Source organism: Nyctereutes procyonoides, unplaced genomic scaffold (assembly GCF_905146905.1).
Source record: "Nyctereutes procyonoides isolate TBG_1078 unplaced genomic scaffold, NYPRO_anot_genome, whole genome shotgun sequence".
In the NCBI taxonomy this organism is placed as follows: Eukaryota; Metazoa; Chordata; class Mammalia; order Carnivora; family Canidae; genus Nyctereutes; species Nyctereutes procyonoides.
The window spans coordinates 31,186,194-31,192,193 of record NW_026575146.1 but is presented as its reverse complement, the minus strand read 5'-3'; positions in this window follow the sequence as shown (position 1 = coordinate 31,192,193).

The following is a 6,000-nucleotide window of genomic DNA, read 5'->3' as shown; positions in this document are numbered from 1 at the left end:
AGCCTTTTCACAGATATACACACATATAATAAAACATAGCAAGGTAAGGAAGAAAAATTACAAACAGCATTTAAAAACCTTAAAATGTTTTATACTTGGCTATAGACACAATCCAACCAATGAAACAAAGCAGAAGGTTGTGGTGATTCATAAGTGCCACCCTCGTCATTAAGACCAAAATTGGGTGACACCTAAGTGGCTCAGTTGGCAAAGCGTCTACCTCTGGCTCAGGTCATGATCTCAGGGTCCTGGGATCAACTCCTGCATCAGGCTCCCCACTCAGTGGGGAGTCTCAGCTTCTCCCTCTGCCTCTGCCCCTCCCCCCACTCATGCTCTCTTGCTTTCTCTCTCTCTCTCAAATAAACAAAGTCTTTTAAAAAAAAAAAAATTTAAAAAAGAGACCAAAATCGGTTTTCCACAACATGAACCATATTTAGATTCCTTTACTCAGCTGGGGTTCTTTGGTTTGAATCAACAGAAAGGAACTCTCACCACCTTGGACAAATAAGAACAGACTCTCTGAGGAGAAGGGCTAGGCCGCAGGCAGGACAGCAATCCAGGAGCTCCAGGTCTAGGCAGCCCGGTCCTTGCAGCTGCTATGATGGAGTAAGTGAGCTCTGGCCTCACTGTCAGAGAGCATCCACGGGTCCTGCTGCGGTCACATGCCCACCCCTTGGCCATTAGAGGGGAGAGGACCTGGACTGAAGCCTCACCGGCCTGTAAACCCCTGACAAGAAAGATGCTGCTGCAAAATGAGAAGGGAAGAGGTGGTGGGTCAGGCAAAACCAGCAGCTGTCCACAGCAGCCACTGCCTTCCAGCAGCGTCGTGGCTCCCCACCGGTTATGGGCACAGACAAGGACACCGACATATTCAAACGTCAGACTGAACGGGTCTAAGCACCAGGGGCCGAAAGAATTGACGCACCTTTAGTTCATTCTGAGAACTATAGTATGTGGGGCGGGGGGGGGGGGGCAGCCTGTGACTTACTGATGCACAATAAACAGATTCAGAGAGCAGGCCATTTTAGTTTAAATAAACAAACGATTAACCTTGCTGACAGAAGCTGAAGAACTAGGCTAATGACTTTAGTCATCTAGCCTCCCTGCTAGCAGACAACACTTCCAACGTGTGTGATATTAATGGAAACGTGTTTGGAGTTTGGAGCAGTGCTTATCAGATATTAACGTCCAAATAGGTCACATGGGGACTGTGTTAAGATGCAGATTCCGATTCGGCAAGTCTGGTGCGGGGCCTGAGGTTGGGCATGTCTAACAGGTTCTCGGGCAATTCCCACCCAGTGGATCACCGGGCCCAGGATTCTCCTCTCTGACCACATGGTCCCTCATTCAGACACTGCACCTCCCACCAGCCCTTCCAGCAACAAGAGGCGACTCTCTGGGCAGCCTTTAGAAAGATCTATCTGATGAGAAGAAGATTAAAACGGCCCACGGAGACGGGCTCCGTGGATGTCATTGATGTAAGTGCAATGGACTGAATGTCTGCGTCTCCCTAAAATCCCTACTTGGAAATCCTAACCCCAGCCCCCCAGCTCAATCATATTAGGAGGTGAGGCCTGTGGGAGGTAGCTAGGGCATGACATGGGAGCCTCAGGAATGGGAGGTCCCAGAGAGTTCCCCTGCGCCTCTGCCCTGGGAGGATACAGCAAGAAGACAAGCAGCTACAAATCAGGAAGCAGGCTCTCACCAGATACCTAATCTGCCATCATCTTGATCTTGAACTTCTCAGCCTTCAGAACTACAAAAAAATAAATGTCTGTTGTTTATAAGCTACCAAGTCTATGGTTTTCTGTTACAGGAGCCCAAACAGACTAAGACACCCAGTGACCCCATTTCCCTGAGCGCAGAAACTACACAAACAACGCCTTAGTCCCCTGATCCAAAAGCAGACAAGCGGTCTATGTTGTGTTCTCCAAATCAAATGCTGCTCTACTCAGAAATCTAATATACTGACTTACCCTCAGCCCTTAAATTGGGTCATTGTCTGTCATCAGAGTTGGGGGATTTATTTCCCAATCAAAAGAAAAAAGGAAAACTTTGAAACGAATCTATTGTATGCCTTCTGGACGGAGCCCAGGCCCTGTCCTCACCCCCCAGCAGTGACTGGCCACATCCTGTAAGCAGGGCCAACCCAGAACCTCTGGGTGCTCTGGGGTGCTGTTATCTGCACCTTGTCATAGAAGCACTGAGTGACGGATCATGAAGTGAATGGCCTATTCTCTCTTTAGAGGCACAGAGTCAATGTGTTCTTGGAGTGTACTTGGCCTTATTTGCCTGAAGGCGAGGTGGGGGCCCGGCACACACCCCCCTCTGGCATTTCACTTCTCTTCGTAGACAGCTTGAACTGGAGAGCCCATGATAAGATAAAAGTAAAACAGAACCAGCAGATGTCAGGGTCTGAGGCAAAGCATTATTTTTAGAGCCTATAGGTAATAGGGTAGCTTACCCTTTGGGGCAAACAACTCTTCAATTTTTAAATTTGAGTTATTGATCTGGGAAATATAATCAAAATCCTGCAAACAGGTCTAGGTTGGGTCTACACCATTAAGAAAGGAAAAAGAAAACAAAACCTGCTCAGGAAGAGTAAGAGTTACACTGCATTTCAAATAAATCCATAGGGTTTCCATAATCTTTCTCTGGCTCTTGATGGTCCTTCTACGATAGTTTTCACTAGAATGCTGGTGAGGGGAGGGCTCATGAAAACATTCCTGTCGGCACAAACCACTGCCCTCTACATTTCCATTGACCATCTTTTTTTGCCCCCCTTCCTTTCCTCCCAATAAATTTTCTGGATATTTTGAAGAGCTGTCTTTGGACATAACAATGTGCGGTTCTGTGTCACTGGAGGCCTTATAGTTTCATGAGAGGAGGATTTCATGCCACACAACCAGACACTCTGATTAGGCACCGAGAATGCCAAGAAGCATGGGCCAGAGGCCTTATCCAGGAGAAACTGAGAAGAAGCCTACAAGGGCTCACGGCTATTGGCAGTAGAGTAACGGTCAGAAATGCGAATCTCGTCAGTCAGATAGATGTAGGCTCAACGGGACCTCCAGCATTACGCACCACGAAACTGCTCCACTTGCTCATCTCTGTGAATTTCAGTTTCCTTATCTGTAAAATGGATGTAATTCCTAGGGCACAGAATGGTTATGGGGATTAGATATTACCTAAAAGCATTTATCACAACGTCAGCCTATGAAATAGTATATGCTCGTAATTGTCATCCTCGGTAGCGTAGTTCATTGAGTCCCCTCACTCCCAGCCTCTAACTTCTACTCACTAGCCACTTTTCCTACCATTTGTAAGAGCTGTCATGGATACCAAGGGTAGCCACATGACGCCTGATCCAAAATATACTGCGAGAATAAGGATGGGCACCCTAAACAGGGTGATATACTCTAGACTTACCCCACCTCTGGGATCTTTCTGGGTCCAGAGTCTTAGAAGTGAACAGAAATTTAGAAATCCAGTAATGGACCCAATTTGGAGTGGAGCTGTTACCTGCCCCCTCTTTGGCCATTGGGGGGAGGCAAGAATGGTACCAACACAGAGCAGAGGTGGAGGTGCAGGTGCTGACACATCCAGGAAAGGATAAGGGGATAATAAACCCGAGACCCCAGGCAGGCTCCTCGAGTCCCCAGACCCAGCCAGCTCAACCCCGGAGCTGGGGAGATGGAGCTGCCCAGCTAAGCCTCTCAATCCTCACCTGCCCTGTAGCAAAGATGCTCTTATAGAAAGACTTTGAAGACAACCAAGGCAATAAGGAGGTAATCTCTTAGGCTGCCAGGTCTTGACCTAGGTTCCTGGAGTTCCACTGCTGTCAAAAAGCTAAAACCATCTCCTACAGATGGTGGGTTTGACTGATTGAAGGCAATGGTGTATGTGACACATATTCTGTGTTTTTCCTGAAAACTAATTGCTGCCTAGACAGAAGCATTTTAACTATTTTCATTATCACCAAGCTCCTGGTGGCTGTACACTTCAAGCAACTAGTTTAACCAAGCCAGTTTGGTTCATCAGTCACTGTAATTCCTCTTAGAAACACAGTGCTCAGAGCTCTGATTTGTATTCAACACTGACCAAAAAGCCACCAAGCCCTTCCAGTCAGCAGAGGACTACAAACTTTCTCCAAAGATCCCCTGATAGAGCCACAAATAGAATCAGCGTCTCCGCCCAGATGTCCCATTGTAATTCACTAAAACACACTCTGAAAAGTACCTCTTTCCCCACCCCCACCCCTACCCCCCATACATGGAAGATAAGTAACTCCAAAGATAACCTAAGACAGAAGAAAAGACTTCATCTCCGGCATCCAAAGGTCAAGATGACCATAGACGCCATCCCATCTGATCGTAGCTGTGGAGTAACCTTTACTTCTTGGCCCAGAGGAATGAAGAAGAGGGAAAAGGAAGAGAGGGGACACCACGGGCTTGCCAATTTGGATTCGCTCCCAGGCATCCTGGGGCTTTGCTTAAGCTGCTCTCTAAGGGAGAACAATGCTCACAAGTGTATCATTTATTGAGTCTCTGCAGATTAACCATTAAAAAAAAAAAAAAAGGAAGGGCCTGCGACGAGAGGCACAGGCGAGGATGCCTCTGATACACTGCCCCAGGGTTCGCCGGCCGGAGGACCCGGGGCTCTCCTCGGCAGCACACGGACTCAGGGCTGCCCCAGCTCCTATCTGCTCTAGACACAGCCCCCTGGGGGCCAGGTGCAGGCACCCGAGGAAAGGCCGCCCTATCTCTCCTCCTCGCTGCCTATCTTCTGTGGATAAACAGGGCTCCGGCCCCAGGCTATCAGGCCAGGTCCCCTTCACACGCGGGGGACCCACAGTGAGTCCGCGTTCCTTCCCCAAAGTACGACTCCCTCTGAGGTAAACGCAGACTTCGCCTCAGGGAAGAAAGACGGCCCCATCCCTCCTGAGGTAACAGGCCCCGCAGTCTGTGTTTGCTCCCAACTCCCCCATTTTTCACAGCGGCCTAGCCCGTATCTTTCCTTGATTGGAAACCACTCGAAGCACCAGGAAGGAATCAAGCAGCCGGGGAAATGAGCCTCCCCTGACCCCAAAGGTGGCAGATCAGCAGCTCCAAAAGGAGTCACATTCTTTGCTCAGCTCCGCGTCTCAGAGGGGCCACCTCTCCCTTCCGCTAGGTGATGGGAGGGCTCCTGAGAGGATCTGAAGCCTGACAGGCAGCAAATCCACCTTTCATCCCCCCCCCGACGGGGACCAGGAGACTGCCCACTGACATATCTCTTCGTTGGAAGCTTTGAAATCAAACGAAAGACTTTCCCGGGCAATAGCCTGAACAATTCAAGTCCTTCCGGTGACAAGCTCGCCTGCCTGATGGGTTTAGCTTTAGGTTCTGGGCTTTTCTCTCCCCATAGGGAACAGTTTTGCTAAATGCATTCACGCGCATCATCTCAAGAGACTCTCACTCTAAGGGAGCTTGCTAAGGAAATGTCTGCTATTATTTTTACGTCAACAGTGAGAAACAGACACGAATGAATTAAGAGCTGCCTGATAGGACTGGGAAGCGCCCTCTGACTCCTGGTCCTTTGTTCTTGCCATTGCTCCACATGGGTGTTGCAATTATGGCTTCACATTTGGACCATCCTATGTCGTTTGACATTGAGCGAAGCCATCTGTGACCGTGGTTGTCTCCAGGGCAGGGAACTGGGCAGCTGAGGGACCCACTGGGATAGAAGGGCGGGGGAAGAAGGAAACTTTTCACTGGGTATACCCTTTTGAACTGCTTTGAATTTTCAACCATGTAAATTTATTGCCTATTCACAAAATTTAAATTAAAATTTTTTTAAAAGGACTGTAGAACTTTATAGAGGAAGCATGAAAAAGATGGCTGTAGAACTTTATGGGCGGAAACATGAACATTTAAAGAAAAGGCTTAAGACATGAAAAGGAATAACACTGAATAGCACTAAAGGAGAAAATCTTTCAATTCCTTTAAGATTGGTTAAATC